We start from the raw sequence: 18,032 nt of genomic DNA on the forward strand, positions 1-18,032 counted from the left end.
TGGTGTCTTCCACCTCGCCTATCCTGTTTTCAGCTTCGGTGACACAGGTGTTTGTTTGTAGCATGTCTGCTCTAATAGAGGCTATGTTGCTTCCAATGTCATCTAGTTTGGTGTTTACGGCCGCAAAGCCTGCCTGCATGGCCTCCATGTATGGGTCTGATGAGCTTTTGGTGGCTTGCGCAGGAGGGGAGTCCGCTCTTTGGGGGTCCGTCCTATCTGGTTCCATGTTCAGGCTGGTGAATGCGTCCATTGGCTCCTTTTCGTTACCCCTCTTTCCTCTGGGCATGTTTTGGATGCACAATAGTTCATTGTTTGGGCAGCTTAACAGTTGCAAAGTTGTTAATGTTGACTGCTGACTGTGACTGTCGCACTATGTAGTTGTTTGGATTGCTGGGCAGTAGTGGAGCTATAGGTGTTGCCTTTGAGTGTGACCAACCCCCGTCGATCCTGGTCAAGAATGGAGCTTTTGCTTATTTTTCCCCCGGTGGCGGTGGGGGATTGTTGCCTCGGGATTGGTGAAGTGTGTTCCTTAGGCCCCCCTGGGACTGTCTGTGCCCCGGTGCCTTAGGGGCCAGGGTGTGCGGCCAGTTGGAGGTGTCTGGGCTGTTCTGCTGGGGCCTCCCTCGACCCAGGCGCACCCACTGCTCGCACGCAGCGCACACAGTGGTCGCCGGGGAGGTGGGTCCTGTCTGCACGGTATGCCCAAGGCAGTGCAATGGGGCAGCATTTGCTGGGGATCACCACGATCCCCCACTTCACAGTGGGGCAGGTCACTTACCTTGGCCTGCCGGTGATCCTCACTCCGGGGGGGGCCTCCCTCGACCCAGGCATGCCGCCGCTCGCTCGCATTGCACACGGTGGCTGCTGGGGGAGGGAGGTCCTCTCTGTTGTTTTTTTTGCTCTGTGCAGCCGTCCGCCGTGCCCAGCTGAGCGGCCACAGTACCACTGGCACCTCAGGGGATCCCCACGCTGGTTCCTGGTGATGTGGGGCCCTGCACAGAGCTTTCATTGCCCCGACAGGGGAAGTCGAATGGCAGGGAGCCGGGTCCGCCGCCCTTGAGGGGGAGGTTAGTTGTGTTCCGTTTTGGCGCCAGCCCTTATATCTCGGGCCTCAGACGATGCAGCGGGTCGTCGATGGGTCCACGCACTACCTAGGAATTCCGAAGCGTATATTCAGGCTTCATACTTTTTTATTCCGACTCGATCAGCAGGATTTTGAAGAAGGATTTACATCAATAGCGCAGCTTCACGCTCAGGCAGCCATCTTGCTCGGCGTCCAACAGCGCCCCCTCGTGTTGTTCCTCTTTGACTGTGGCATTCAGGCGAGATCCAGCATTACCTGAAGCCAAAAAGATTGAAGACATTTCACTACAAGGAGAATCCAAAATAGAAGTAACAACGGTCTTTTCGATTGCCATGCAGGTGGATAATGTTTTCTGGAAACGGGGATTCCTTGCAGGAATGGGAGTCCTTGTGCCCAAGAGGGTAGTCACTCCCAGTGAGGTCCCACTTGCCCAGACCCATATGGAGGGTCTTGCTGAGCAGTCTCACCTCCTTAGCCTCAAAATGGGCAGCTCGCCTCTGGGGAGAAGGGACAAATAGTACAGATTTGTCACACCTGTTACTCATACCATTTGCCAAATGTTATAGATGGCCATCTCGCCTTTTACAAACCCATTTATACACGGGCATTATGCCCATAAACAACTCGCTTAAAAATTCTAGAAATAAAAGCCATAAGATACTAAATACAAATTAACTGGGTCAATGATGTACAATTCCTTTTTCTTTGAAGGCTGTGATCTACAATTCAGAAGCGACCAAGGGAAAGGGACTCTGGAGAGGCTTGCGTTGACATAGATGATGGCGAAGTGGTAGTAGAAATGTTATATGCACCTCCTCCCCCTTCATTGGTCATCAGATTTCCCTTTCAATGCAACCCTACTACTGTCGCGGGTGCACTGTTGTGCGGCTGACCAAAATGGCCTCCACTTGAGAGGCTCCGACATCAGCCCAAAATCCTTCCATAATCTCCTCCATCAAGCCAACCGGATTATCCCCCGGAGCAGGCTGAAGGGCTTTCGGAATAAACAAAGCAAAATTTGACACAGTGATGGTCTAAAACTCGCCCCAGGGGGAGACGTAATTGGAGCTGCGTAGCTGGGACCCATTTGGCGGACTGCGTGCGTGGGGGAGGAGCTGCCCCGACTGAGGCGACAAGGGCGGCTGAGTGGTGCCTCCGCCGTCCCCGCAGGGACACAACCAGCAACCAGCAGTGGAGGGGGCGCTCGGCCATCCTACACCCCGGTAGCGGGGGAAGGCACTAACTGCAGAGATCATCACGCTGCCACTACAGCAGAGACTGCTCCTTCTCTCAACCCTGCAGCCGGTCCGTCCAAGGCCCCGAGACGGCAGGCGGAGGGCGTAGAGAGCAGGCGGCCGCACAACCACAGGAAACCAACATCGCAGAGAGTGAGGTGAGCCCCCCCCTACTTCCGCCAAACAGCGGGAAGCGACCGCAAGCAACAGTGCGCCCCGTTCCTGCAAAAGGGAAGGGGGCCTCCATAGAACACGGCCACTCAGCCCCCGGTCCAGCATCAGCAGCCCAGCTTTGTGCCCGGGGCCGAGGCGAGAGGTTATCCCTACCTCATGGGGTATCATCGACCACCATAAACCTGACAAAAAGCAGCAAGGTGCAAGCTGCATTTTCTTTAAAAAGGGGGAAACAAATATGACTTGCATTACTTACCGTAAAAGCATTTCTGATGGTTGTATCTGCTTAGATTCACATGCTGTGCATAGTCCGACATCCAGTGGTCACTGCAGAGTATTGCATCTTGTTTTTCGAAAGTCGAAAAGGGGACGTCGACATAGGCGTGTCTGTAATACTATCCCTATAGTGACGTGTAGTGTAACCAAAATCCTTCACATGTCGAGGTCCCTCTGTTTGTATTTTTTCTGCCATGAGGGAGCCTTATGACTAACGTGTGTGAGTACAGAAAGGAGAGAAAGTAATAAGACCTCTATGTTCCTTCCATCCGAGCGGGGAGGAAGGGTGGGCGCATGTGAATCTAAGCAGATACAACCATCAGAAATGCTTTTACGGTAAGTAAAGCATGTCTTCTGATGTTTGTTAATCTGCTTAGAATCACATGCTGTGCATAGACTAGCGATCAGTACCTGGAGTTGGAGATGGGTTGTGAGAAGGAACAGTACAGAAAAGATGCCTTAGTACTGCTTGTCCCACCAGGAATCAGATCTAGAATGGGCATCTAGACAATAGTGTTTTGTAAAGGTGTGTACAGAACTCCAGGTTGCCACCTTGCAAATGGACTCAAGGGGAACATTTGCCATGAATGCTATGGATGCACCAGTGCCTCGATTAGAATGTGCTCTAGGCTTGAAGGGCAGTTCTCTCTTAGCAAGAGAGAAACAGAGAGTGATGCATTGGACAATCCATCTAGATATAGTAGATTTGGAAACTGCATCTCCTTCTCTTCCTGCCGCCACTGAGACAAAGAACTGATTAGTCTTTCTCAGGGGTCTAGTTCTTTCCATATAAAACATGACCACTCTGCGCACATCAAGTGTGCGCAGGATCTTTTCTCCCAAGTTTGATGGGTTTTGAAAGAACGTTGGTAGTTCTACAGACTGGTTGACATGGAATTTTGAAATGAACTTCGGTGCAAACCTAGGGTGTGTGCGTAGAACCACCTTATCTTTGTGAACTGTTACAAAGGGATCTAGTATAGAGAGCGCTTGCAGTTCACTCACTCTCCTAATGGAGGTGATAGCTATTAAGAAAGCAGTCTTAAGAGTGAGATCCTTAAGGGTTGCTTTATGCATGGGTTCTAAGGGATAGCCCATTAGCCTGGTTAGTACAACATTCAGGTCCCATCCGGGAGCTGGGTTCGATATAGGAGGGTGAATTCTTTTCACTCTCTCCATGAAGGCTTTAATAACTGGAACTTTCCACCATGACACCTTAAGTTGAGACGTAGTGTAGGTGGAGAGTGCAGCTAGGTGAACTTTAATAGAATTAAAGACTAAACCTGAGTCCAACAAGTGAGTCAGGTATAGAACAATCTGTGTGGGAGAGCAGTCAACGGAGTTGATGCTCTTTGACTTACACTAGATGATGAACTGTTTCCACTTGCTAGAGTAGCAGTAACGAGTGTTCGGTTTCCTTGCTTCTCTGAGAATGTCCATGCATCTCTGAGGGAGCTGTGGGCATGGGTACAGCGTTTGGCCCCTGTCCTGCAACAGCATGTTGTACGGGCAGGGTAGTTTCACCGGAGGAGACAGTGACATCTCCATCAGATGAGCGAACTAGGGTTGTCGGGCCCACATGGGGGCCACCAGTATCACGGTAACTGGTTCCTGATGCAACTTGTGCACTATGTTGAGAAGGGGAGTCGGGGGAAAAGCGTAGACAAATTTCCCTGACCATGTTATCCAGAGACCGTTCCCGTTGGAGCAGTTCTGGGGGTACCTGGAGGCGTAATCCCGGCATTCGGTGTTCTCCAGAGTTGCAAACAGGTCAATCTCTGAGAAGCCCCATTCTGCGAAAACGTTGGAGACGATGTCTTCGTGTAGTTGCCATTCGTACTCTGCGGGCAGAGGGAAGTCTCTGCTGAGTTTGTCTGCAGAAGATTGAGTTCCCCTGGTACATGTTCAGATAACAGGAACATGTTCTGTTTGAGAGCCCACTTCCAGATGTTCTGGGACAGCTTGGACAGTCCTGGAGAGTGAGTGCCCCCTTGCTTGTTCAGGTAGTACATGGCCGTGGTGCTGTCTGTGAGGATCAGCACTGTTTTCCCTTGTAGGTGTGTCTGGACAGCCTTCAGTGCTTTGGAGACCAGCAGCAGTTCCAGCAAGTTTATGTGCTTGGACGCCACACTCGGAGTCCAAACTCTGTGTGCAGTCTGATGGGATAGGTGAGCCCCCCATCCTGTGCGGGATGAGTCTATGGTTAGAATGGCTTCCACTGCGGGGGTTGTGAAAGGTTACCCCAACACAAGGTTTTCCTTCAACCACCATCGCAGCGGGAGAACCAAGGCCTGCGAGACCACCACTAGATCATCCCATTGTCCGCTGGCCTGACACCACAGGCTGTTGAGCCACTCTTGCATTGGACGCAGGCGCGCCTGAGGTACATGACACTGTCGGGGGGAAATTCTGCCGGGGTCTGCTGGCCGTCCGCGGACCCCCAGGCAGGGAGGCCCCAACTCCTCCTGCGTATCCCAAAAATGAGTATGAGGCACACGCAAGAAGCAAGGTGGTTCTGCTGTTTATTAAAAACGGCAGGGATGGGTCAAGGATCGTACGCGTCCATCCTGACTCTCTCCCCATGGGGCTCGCAGGCCCTTTTTTACCTCGGTATGACGCGCTACTCGCGTCACCTGGGAAAGTTTAGCAAAAAACCTATCGCCACTCTGGATTGGTTCCTCGAGTGGTAGGGTTAGTATAGCATACGTATGGAGAACGTTATTAGTGGTTGAGGGTCAGTCAGGTGGTATACTTGGGTTGTCTTTTAGATACATGAAAATTGTTACATGAAGACCCCTGAGGATTGGCTAATGTTAAAGGCGTCAGTGATAAGTGCCCCCCAGTCTGGGACCATCGTTGTTCCCAGCTCGCGGTGCACCTGTCATTTGCAACAATGTATAACTATGGGTATGTGCAGACAATGCGAGGATTTGTTCATATGCTGGAGGGCAGACTACTCCCACCGACGCAGATGTCCATTCGGTCGCTTCATTGTTGCTGCCTGTGTCTCAAAACGTGGGATCCAGGCGTCTCCTTCCTCCTGGGTCTGGCACCCTGTCAGGTTCGGCTTGGTCACGTGAGGAGAGACCGTGGTTGAGGCAGAATTCTGCACATTTAATATTGCATTTTCCACTGTGTGTCTGGCTTAGTTTGCAGGTGTGACCTTGGCTTCAGCTTGTGACATGCGAGTTTGCAACATTGTGCCCTTGACTGTCTGTTCTCGCCGGGCTCACTCTGCAGGGTCAGCAATTGTACTCTTGCTTGTTCAATGTTCATGGAGGCTCTTGCTTGCGGCCTACTTGGGCCTGGTGCATAGGTGGGGATGCTTGATGCATGGCGCTTTAAGTTACGGTGTCATGTTGCTTTATCCCCAGTATCATATCTTCGTTATATTTCTCATTGCAAGGTATGGGTTAGGAGAAGCGTCAGCAAGCATTTTAGATGAGTTTGTTGCGCGTCTTGCGTTTCTGCATTTTGAAAACCTATGTCAAAAATAATAACGATGCGCGTCAGTGGGCGTGTCCGTCACCTATGTCATAGCACTGAATATGTTCTTCGTGTGGATTGGTGTGGGAGTGATCAGTGTGCATGATTGCACGGGTGTGCTGACCGTTGGCTAGGTCGTCATGGCATCTCTAACGATGTGTGTATTTACTGTTGAATGGTTCAGTCGAGTTCATCTATGCCGCAGGTGTCGGCATGGGCAGGGCAGGCTGGTGGGCAGGCGGGTGGGCACATCCGTATGTTCCTGTACCAGGGTATTTGGTCGTCTGGTAGATGGGCAAACTCCTCTCGTGGTGGGTGTCTGGGCCGCGATCCTCTAGGCCAGGGGCGTGAGGGGATTGGTGGGAGCCTTTTGTTCCATTCTCCCACTTCAGTCCCCCCTCTGGTCGACTTGTCGACCACAAACATATCTTTTCCCTTATCTCCTCTTACTCTCCATATTTTCGTTACTCCTCCCAGGTGTCCATAGTAGTTGACATGTTCTTCAAATGACCAATACATATATACACAGGTTCCTCCAGGTGTGCAGTATACCCACTTCCCTATGTAGCTCCTTGGGTTTCTTGGGTTTTCGAGCTTCACAGATGGTGGGTCCAGGTGGTTGGTGATGATCTGTTTGCGCAGTTTTTCTCTTTCTTTTATTATTGTGTCTGTGTGCTGGCCATCATCTGCCGGCATCAAGGGGTGCATACCAACCATTTCGATCATTTCGTCTGTAGTGCGTGCCTTCCGGGCCTTCCAAAATCTTAGTATGATCAGTGCAGGTCCAGCCAGTATTATGCATCCAACTATAATTTACAGTCCGTCCGACAGCCAAGATGGCATCCATGACCATAACATTGAAAACCAGCTGTCATCCTTCTTCACTCCTTTACTTTCTTCCATCATTTTGGAGTGCATCTGGGCCAGTTGTGATACTGCTTCTGTCAGTGTACCATTGTCAGCATCGTTAGCAGGAATGAATGTGCAGCATGATTGTCCTATCTTTGCGCAAACTCCTCCTTCCATTGCTTTAAGGAGATCTAATACATATCTGTTCTGTAGTGCTACCATCCTCACTGCTCGCAGCTCCTCTTTTATTGCGTTGAATCCATTTACTGTAGAATTAATTGTCATCATTAGCTCCCATCGAGTTATCTGGAGCCATTTTGCGTTTGCGTAAGCTTGTAGTCCCGGATGTATTATTGACGAGAAGAACATTGCTGCTCTGCTGAATAGTCTGTGTTCTGGTGGGATTGAAGTCAGTGCTGTTTCCGACCTTCCCCATAGGTAATTTCCTGTCAGAGGTTCTCCTTGTCTCTTCTTTCTATTCAGAACATCGTTGTTGTTGTTGTTTTCGTTCTCTGACCCCTTCTGAGGTTTTACAGATCTCTTCTCCCTCTTGTTTCCTTCATCCATTTTAGGGAAGTTCGCCACGTTCACATGTTTCTGGGGCACCACTAGTGATGGTACATTAACGTGTACCATTGTGCATATACCATTCCACAGCGGGGGCAGTGTGTGGTATGCCTTGTTTCCGCAGGCCCAGTAATGGTCCATTAATACTGCTGTTCCTGCTCCCCCCTCAGGTAACTCTGTCACGCTTGCACAGTTGGTGTTGTATCCCACGTCCACTTCTCCTTTATGTTGGTAGCATACCTTAGGTGCAGACAGCGGTAGTATGCTTATTGGGTCTTCATCCTTCTCCATCCATGTCAGCATGGGTACGTACTTGCCCCAAATCGTCCAACATCTGTTATTGTGTTCATCAATAGTTGTAATATTTTCTCTTGTTACCATGTTGCTGCCAATCACTCCTATGTCCCATTTGTTGTCCATGTACACCTTCCCTTTTATTGTTACCAGTGGTCTTTCCCAACATCCTTGTTTACCAGGAACTTCAGTGGCGTACCAGTCACATGGTAGGTATTGTAGTGTTACTTTCTTTGTTTCTCCCTTTTCAGGACCACTTGTCATGTATCTGAATGCTTCAGCATGCAAACTGCTCTTGTGGTAACTCAAATAAGTCTTGAGGAAGTTGTTTTCGTATGGATATGTGTCTCGTGTTTTCCACACCAGTTTCACCACCGTCCCTTGAAATCTCCCTTTCGTTTGGAACAGTGCCAGGTATATTATACATCGTGCTGTCTTTTCATCTATTTCCGTGGCAACAAATGTTCGAGACGCGCTCATGGCGTATGGGATCAATGAGCAGACGTAGCAGCTGTCTTCTGTTGTCTGCTTACCTATTTGGGTCCACATGTTGTTCGAGACGTGTGCTGAATCTGTTATGTAATTATCAATGCCTTTATTATCTGAGTATGTGCTGCGTTTAACTCTATTTCCCTTATGTGGAGGTTTGCTAATACCACCTGATGTAACACCTGTTGCAGCCGTGGGTGGGGGTACATTAGGTTTGGGTACAGCCAAAATATTGATAGCATAACTTTTCTGCCATACAGAGGCAGCCAAAAACCCAGTGATCATCAAAATCCCTATAATTTTTATTACAGAGGCTAGTCTCACCAGCATTTTGCTCTTACCTTGCTGCAGTCCGGCAGCTTATTCTTGCGACGCTAAAGTTGCCCGCCTGAAAATTCTCAATAGGCTTGTTATTAGTGTTAGTTGTTGTTTTCAAGCTCTCCCTATCAAGTAGTCGTTCAGTGCCCAGGCGAAGAGCTGTTCCCACGCCAATCTAAGCGATCTGTCTCTTAGGGCAGGCAAGTGTTGGTGAAGATGGGGCATTGATTGTTCTATGGCCAAGATAAATGCTGTGTAGTAGACACGTACTCTCCTTCTCTTTAGGTACTTTGGCCTTTTTATGTGATAGACAAATTGGTGTGATAGGGCTTCAGGGTAGTTATCGTCTGAGGGTAGCATCTACTCCTGGGCAATGAACTTTGTTAGTTATCTGTTTTCTTAGCAATACAATAATACGCGGTACCTGCATGTGCGAGAAAGAAAGAAGAGAACATTCAAGTGTTTACATGTGTACATGTGCAAGACAATGTCCTTCAATTGGGAAGTTACTGTAGTGGGTAGAGGGTCGATGGGCAGAGGGTTTGGGCTCAACTGGCGGAAGTCTCTTTACTCTTTGATCGTGTGACCATGGGGTGGGCGGTATAGGAGTTACCAGTTTCTATTTCAGTAGTTGTCTCTGGGGAATCTGGGGGGTGGCAGGGTATGGAGACACTTAGGTCGTCAGCTGTGGTAGAAGTCTCTTCTTCCGTGGGTGACGCTGTCGCTGTTCTTCCAATGGCCCTGTCGTTGACGCTAGGGCGGGTCTGGAGTTTGCAGATCTTTACGTCGTGTAGGTGATTCCAAGCACGCTTATCCTGCAACTTTACTGCTCTCGTAGATACCTCCTCTACAAGGTGAGGACCAGTAAAGCGTGGGCCATTCCACTTCCTATTGAAATTGCGGAGTAGCACGTGGTCACCTTTAGCAATTTTGCACAGTTTTTCCTTTTCCAGTCCTTGGTCCTCGTCTTCTTGTAACCCTTAGACCCGCCCCGCGTGCGCTCGAGCTGTTGAGACACAAACACTACACTAGTAACCAAAGAAGACACATATTGGTACATTTCATCACCAAGAACAGTTGCAGTGTTTTCATAGTCTGTGAATGCCCTTGATGTTGGAGTTAGAGGAAGGCGCATTTGTCGTCCGGTCACCACCTCATGAGGAGTGAGGTGGTGGTCGGAGCCTGGTCTATTCCTCAGCTCAAATAGAGCTAGCGGAAGGCAATACAACCAACTCTTCTTTGTCGTTTGCTGTATTTTTGCAATTGCCTCCTTCAGTAGGCCATTCAGGCGTTCGCATATACCGTTGGCCTGCGGGTGATATGCACATGCAAATTTATGCTTGATGTTCAGTAAGGATGTGATGTGCTGGGATATTTCATTAGCGAAATGTGGGCCGTTATCCGACCGCAGTACCTCGCACACTCCCCACCTGGGGAAAACCTCCCTCACTAGATATTTCGCTGCTCTAAATGCATCTGGATGTGAGCAGGGTCCTGCCTCAATCCACCTGGAGAATGGGCATACTACTACAATCATATACCTATTTCCTTGACATACGTTGATCATATCAACATAGTCAATATGGATGTGCAGGAAGGGTCACTCTGGCCGGGGTATAGTGCCTTTTATCACTTTCAGCGTGTGGCCGGCCGTAAACTGTTGACATGTGAGACAATTGCTGATAAAATTTGTCACATGGGAATTTAACTCGGGACAGAACCAATCTTCCCTAATTCGTGCTGCAATAACTTCCTTGCCTGTGTGGGCTGGGTGGTGGAGTTGGCTCAGGGCGGTGTTCAATAGTGCCAATGGTATTACCATCTTTCCAGTGTTACCCTGTCGCCAGAGTGCGTCAGTTGGTGGCATTGTACACCCTCTTTTTACCCATATCTCTTTTTCTGCCATTGGTGCAGCCGCTTGTAACTCCATTATCTGTGTGGCTGGGAGATGGGTGTACCCTTCTCTTATCAACATCTCTTTAGCTATCCCCCTCCCTCTCCCTCTCTCTGACTCTGGGGGGTTCCATGTCTCACCAAAATATGCGGCATACTTCGCATGTGCGTCTGCTGCTGCATTTCCTTTTGAGATATGATCTTCTCCATTAGTGTGTGCACTACATTTTACTAGAGCTAATTCTTGGAGGTCATTTATTACTTCAATTAATTCAGCTAATAAGAGAACATGTTGCACTGGGGTGCCGTCAGCTCTCCTAAACCCTCTTCTCCTTCATTTGGACAATCCCGAGTGGACAGTAGACGTGACATATGCGCTGTCAGAATATATGGTTACTCTTTTGTCAAAGCTTTCCTTCAACGCCAAGATCAGTGCAACCAATTCTGCTGCTTGAGCAGAGTAATGTTGTGGTAATTGTACGCATTTCACCGCCACATACACCGATTCCTCTGTCATTTTTACCACTGCTGCCCCAGTTCTCCTTATCCCATCACTTTGGTCTATTGTTGATGACCCATCAATGAAAAAGAGCTCTCCTCCATTTAGCGCGTCCTCTTCAACTTTTCTAGCACATGAGTACATTTCGGTAGTCTGCGTACAATCATGTGCATAGTCGCCTTCCTCAATCACTTCCGCTATAAACCTTGCAGGATTAACTGTGCTGCACTTAACGATTGATAATTCTGGTCTAGATAAGATGATCTCATAACCTGACGCCCTCTGTGTGGTTAGTGTGGACTTAGGCTTGTTCAATATTGCAAATAGTGCATGTTCCACAAATAGTGTGGTTGGGCACCCCATTGTAATTGATGATGCTTTCTCTACCGCGAAAGCAGCTGCGGCGAGACCTTGTTCGCAAGGGAAATGTCCTAACATTACAGAATCCAAGTGACCACTGTAAAATGCTACTGGTTTGTAACCCATGCTTGTTTTTTGAGCCAACACTGCTTTCATTACTGCTGAGTCGCAATGTGAAAAAATAAAGAATTGTCGTTCATAATCTGGGGTGGCCAGTACCGGAGCACTTGATATTGCATCTTTCAGTTCATCAAAGGCCTCTTTCATTTCCATTGTCCACCCCAATTTTTTCTCCCCTTTGTTAGCTTTTCTTAATGCCTCAAGTAGGGGTCCTATGTATGAGCTGTAATCAAATACCCATGCTCTACAGTAGTTGCACAGTCCCAGGAACTGCTGCAGTTCCCTCACCGTTTGTGGCAACGGCGTTTTTGATATGGCCTGTGCTCTTTGTGGTGCAATCTTTCTTCCGTGTTGTGATATGAGCTGGCCAATGTATAGTACCTGTTCCTGACAGTACTGTAACTTCTCTTTGTCTACCTTGTAACCCTTTTCAGCCAATATTGTCAGCATCTTCAATGAGTCCTCTCTGCATTGTTTTTCGCTTGTGCTGCAAACTATTATAACGTCAACATACTGCAACACTGTGCTTTCCACTGCAATGTTTCCCAAGTCCCTCTGTATTACCCTGTTGAAAATTGAGGGTGAGTCGCAGTACCCTTGTGGCAATCTGGTGTGTTTCCATTTTGTGTTTCTGTACGTGAAGCTTGTTAGATCTTGTGAGTCTGGGTGCAGGGGTATTGAGAAAAAAGCATTTTTGAGGTCAATCACTGTAAATCGTGATGCCTCTGCTGGAATGCCACACAATATTGTGGCCGGGTTTGCTGCTATGGGGTATTCTGCTTCCACTATGTTGTTCAAGGGCCTGCGGTCCTGGATGAAACGCCAAGACACTCCTTTAGCTTTGCGCACTGGATATACAGCTGTGTTACATGGTGATTCTGATGGTACCAATATGCCATTATTTATAAGGGCCGTTATTGTTTCATATATGCCTTCGTCTGCCTCTTTTGATAGTGGGTATTGCTTCACTCTAGGGAGTATTGTACCTTTTTTCAACTTTATTCTTACTCCCCCTATACTCTTTATGCACCCACGTCATAGGGACTAGTAGTCCATAATGATGTTGGGACTTTTGCCATATCCTCCTCAAAAAAGGGAACTGGGGTGGATGTGGGTGTTTCGAGTGCCATTGCAATTTTCTGTGCCACTTGTTTGTATGTCACTCTTAGCCATATTTCTACACTCATCATAAATACCATTTCACCTTCTTCCTTTTCTTCTGAAAAGAGCTGTTCGTCTGACACCTGGGTGAGCCTGCATCCCTCAGCTAGGGCTATCACTGCCCTCCATGCTCTTCCTTCTCTGTCTTGGGCATGTACTGCGATATAATCAGCAGTTGCTATAATGCTCTCCATGCTCACTGAAATCACCTTTCCTTCTGGTTCATTGGCTGGTGTTTCTGGTCTAAACAAATAGGCTGTTGGCCTCCTCCAGATCTTTCCTTCTATTCCTGGCATCCATGCGAATGCCATGTCTGTTCCGTACTGGAATAGTTCGCCATCTACTGGCTCAGCCCTAATGACTGTCTGTCCACAATATGCTTGCATAATTTGTCGTGCAGTGAGCATGTTTATTCCTGGAGTGGAGCAAATTATGCCGTCCTCCGTAAAGGAGATCGTCATATTCAACCTGCTCATTATGTCTCTCCCCAGTATGTTTACTGGTGAGGCCCTAGAATATAAAAGCGGGACGGACATATCATAATCTCCTATCGATAAGGGAATGTTATCAGTAAAGGGAACCAACCCCCTAGCCCCAGAGAATCCTTGGGTGTTCATGGCTTCACCTGACATCTTAAATTTACCTTCCCTTATGCAAGACCGGGTCGCCCCGGTTTCAACAAGGAATGACAATTTTTTGTCACCTATCGTTACCTCTATGCGTGGTTCCTCCGCACTATTAGGTGTTACCGACAGGATGGCACACACCAAGGCCGTCTGTGGGCTGTCCCATTGTGGGTATAATGATTGACCACTTCCTTTGTAAGGGTTGTGTCCCAGGACCGTCACCCTTCCCAGTTGTGTTTGCTGTAGCTGTGTATTGGTAGCGGTTACGTTATGGTCTTGAATTTGGGCAGGTTGCTGTACTTGCTGCACTTGACGTTGTTGTGTTATTGCTACCTGTTGTTGTGGTAGTGAATATGCCTGTGGCTGTTGTTGTGTTACTAGTTGTTGCTGCACATTTCCTGGTTGCAGTGCCTGCTGTTGTTGGGTATCCTGCTGTTCCCTTGTAGGTCCTTGCTGTCCCTGTCCTCCCCATGATGGTGTGCCTGGTCTCATTCTACATGTGCGTGACATGTGCCCTAGTAATCCACAAATCCAACATACCGGTGGTTCCCTGTTCTGCCATGGAAAGCTCCCTGAATTGTCCTGGTATATTGGTTGCCCGGAGGGGTAGACATTTCTTAATCCTCCCCCTTGCTGTTGTGTGTTATAACCGTATCCCCTCCCCCTCATCATTCCCCCCCTTCCCCTGTTGTAATTATAATATCCGGCTCCTGGCGTTGAGTATCCTCCTCCCATGTTAGTCGTGTATGGTTGGGGTGGTGGCAGCTGTTGTGCTATAATCTGTGATGATTGTATTTGGGAGGGATCTTGTGCAGCCACTACTTGTGTGGGGTTTTGAGTCATTGTTGCAGGTGTAGTTATTAGTGCACCTTCCAACGTGTATTTAGTAAGTTTTTTCTGTACCAATTTAGCCTCTTCCGCTTTTCTATCCTCTTCCTTTTGTTTCATCTTTTCTTGCCATGTCCTACAATGATGTACTATCGTCAGATGTATTTCTGGCCATGCTTTTGCTTCCATCCCCACTACCTTCTTCAGTTGTTTCTGAACTGCTTCTGGGAGCCCTTGTATTAGTATATGATAGAATATTGCTGGTGTTTTGTCCCATTGTTCTCTAGTTTCCATACGCCACTTCTCTTGAATTTCCTGGATATAATCAACAGGATCTTCGTTCTCACACATCTTGCGTGAGGTAATTGCTCCTATGTCTGATGTGTCTGGGTACTGTACCCTCAGCGCTTGCCATAATGCATGTCTACAGTTTGCGAATGGTGCCCCATCGTGTGATGTGTTTGTTATTGTGACCCTGGGGAAGCTTGCTCTCTTCCATATGTCATCTGCTGCATCCCCCAATATTGATATTAGAAGGCCCTTTACATACCCCACTGCTAGTTTGTCCTGCGGTGTGTTTTTCCATTTCATATATCCATTTTTCCGCACCTCCACTTAATGATGGGAGCCTGCACTTTATATTTTCCTTGTCTGCATGCTTCCAAGGGACGTATTGTGGTCTAACCCCTCCCCTCTCCAGAAGTGGCATTAAGTTATGTCCTGTTTGACCCCCTGGGTTCCACAAAATCGAGTCCGTGCACCCCTCCTCTTCTTCCGTGTCTTCTATATTGTCAATTGCGTCCGTATTTCCCCTGCTCGTAACTGTTTCTCCTCCATCTCTTCCCCTTCTTTCATCATTTCCTTTATTTAATGTGGCGTGTGTATTCGTTCTCCCTGCCTGCGTCCAGGGAGGTCTCTAAGCCTGCCTGCATAGGGTGTCAGTGCGTGGGGGAAGGGTGCGAGTTTAGGTGGGCATGTTGCACGTAATGAGTGTGGGGTGGTGGAGCATGTTGGACTGGATGATGAGGGTGTAGCTGCATGTGTCTGCCTTCCCGCCATTCCTTGCTCTTCCCACTCACTTCCCTCCAGTTCTTCCTTTCTCCTGCAGGCCCATGGTGATTCTCTATTTGTCCGGGTGATGTATAATTTATCTAGGCTTTCCCTTTCACTATTTCTTCCTTCCTTCTCCATTCCTTCTTCTTCCTCACTACAAAAGTTATCCAGGAATGGCAACCCCCAATCTGTCTTTTTCCCCCTAATCGTTACTGTTTTTAAGTCTATTAGATCCGTTCCTCCCGTTTCTTTTTTACCAATTGCTCCCCTTTGTGCTGATGTTGTTGCTTCTTCTGTGTCTCTGTGTACATACATCCTTACTTCACTCTCCCCTCTCCTATCTTCTCTTTCCCCTTCATTTTTCTCTGCTATTTCTCTACCAATTTTCTCTCTTTTCTTTTTCAATTCCTCCATTACTTCACTACTCATCTTTTCCAATATCCTTTCATCTTCTTTCTTCCTTTCCCATCTCGCTCTTTCCCGCTCTAATATACCCTCTATCATTCTCCCTTCTTCGTATTTCCTTGTCGTTTCTGATAGTAATCTCCTCTTCCATATTTCCATTTCTTTTTCTTTCTCTTCTTCCTCTCTTTCCTTGTCACACAGTGCTGCTCTGGATACCCTTTCTGCTACTGCCTTTACCCTTTCGGCCTCTCTCTTTTGCTCCTCAGTTCGTTCCCTCATTTTTTCCAACTCATTCTTACTTTCTTTCCTTTCCCGTGCGCTCTCTCTTTCCTCCCTCTCGAGCTGCTTGATCAGTGTATTCTGCTCATCCCTTAATTCTACTAATCGTTCCTCCAAAATCTCTTCCTTTTGTCGTAACAGCTCTTCCTCCTTTCTTTTCCCCTCTCACCCTTTCATTTCACTCTTCCTGGTATTATCCTCGTCCATTTTCCTTACTACCCCCTTCTCTTCTCCTGTTAATGAACCTCGTAATTTTAATAGTACCTGCGCAGCTACCCACTCATCATGTCCTATTTTCGCGATCTGCTCTTCGCCAGTCCTCCCCTCCCCTGCGGGCGTCTTCCTATGAGCTGATCCCGTCGTACTAGTCCGCTCCCTTCCCGTGTGGCCACCTGTAGCTGTATATGGTGGCGGGCTGTATGCCGGGTTCGACTACCCCTCAGCCGCCCTTAATTGTTCTCTTACTATTTCTCCTAGTTCTCTTAAAGGATACAACCCCCCTCCCTCCGTTTTCACTACCTTCGCTAGGGGCATATCGTCGCTCTGTTCCTTTTTTATTTCCTTTTCGTTTAAGTTGTTGCTCTTTTCTCCTCCCTCTTGTCCGTTCCCCGTGTTGTGTGTGCCTTCACTCTCTTTTTCCCCATTCTCTCCTTCCTCCTTAATCTTCGCTTCCGTTGTTTTCCCCATAGTGAACATTCCGTTCGGTCCTGGTCGGGACCCTTGGAACATCCTCCATAAATTAAACACCTCCACGTGGTGTGTTAACTTCTTCCCCTTGTATGTGTTATGCAGATGGGTTAATAGTGAATGTTGGGTATATGGATCGAAACTGCCATTAGGCGGCCATGGTGTCGTCATTTTGTTGTCCGTCCCCTGTGTCCATTCTATGCTGTATTTGATCAGTTTCTCCCTATGGGGTCACAGTGTTTTACATATATGCTGCAGCGGGGTAGTGAGGGTGTTTCCCCACCCTCCCGATCCTGTCCCGTGTGACATAGTAGCACTTCAATTGTTATCCTCCCTCTATATAGTAGCGGTTAACTTGCTAATAGTGTATGCTATACAATTTCAGATCTTTACCTGGCCCCGTAATTTTGGGAACTTGCGATTGTCCGCTAAAACAAAATAGTAAAATATAGCATTTACATTTATATATTCTTTTCTTTCTTTTCTTCCTTTACCTAACACCTTTACGGCCCCCTACGGCCGAGGCGCACGTAGCCCCCTGCGGCTGCGTGCCCTGTATGACGTTCTTATTCAGCCATCCCACTTTGTTTTACCCCTCCTCCTCCTCCTTCACTTGTCGTGGCCGGCATTCTCCGTGCGCTGCCACGCCCCCCCCTTTTCACCTTGCCCCGATCTACTCGTTACAGTTTATCTCCTTCTTCATTCCCTTACCATTATTCTCTTACCCACCACTCTCCGAAAACTGCCTCGCATTCGAGATATCCTATGAAAGCCCTACTGGTGACGTCACCGATCTCTTCCAAAACTACTGGTAAGTTCTTTTCATGTTTTTAAAAGGCCAAAATATGCTTGCAATCCACCCCAGTTAACCCCACAGCTGTCCTCTTGTCACGCCTGGAACAAGGTAATCAACAATATAATCGGACTGCGCACTCTGCGTCGCCTCGCGTGTGATACGCCCCTCGACAGGAGGGCTTAATCAGCCAATTATCTTCCGTATTAGGCAACCAGCTAGCTACCACCTACAGGGAAACGTCATCTATCTATCGACTTTCCTGCTCGATCAATAGGGATCCTCATCTACTCATTGATCAATAATCACCAAATCGTAGGAAACCGCACACACACACACACCCTTACACGTTGTCGCGACCTAGGCCAATCAGTTTCTACGAGCGGCCGCACTTGATATTTTCGTGCTCCGCCCCCTCCTCTTCCGTAACGTAGCAGACTGCTCTCGCACTTGTCCAGCTACCATTCACTTCATCGTCAATACTAATTTATCAAACCTTCGCCGCGCACCTGTGTAACACCTCCCGCCTCCCGTATTCTATTCCTCCCCCCTCCCT

General features: G+C 48.1%; 1 protein-coding gene across 1 annotated transcript in view; it reads right to left on the reverse strand.

Annotated features, from left to right (window-relative positions):
• Window positions 1–18,032, reverse strand: part of GET1 (guided entry of tail-anchored proteins factor 1) — a 687,994-nt gene that overhangs the window by 373,374 nt on the left and 296,588 nt on the right. The window lies entirely within an intron of this gene.

This window comes from Ambystoma mexicanum, chromosome 7p, assembly GCF_040938575.1.
Source record: "Ambystoma mexicanum isolate Mex_15411 chromosome 7p, UKY_AmexF1_1, whole genome shotgun sequence".
Classification (NCBI taxonomy): domain Eukaryota; kingdom Metazoa; phylum Chordata; class Amphibia; order Caudata; family Ambystomatidae; genus Ambystoma; species Ambystoma mexicanum.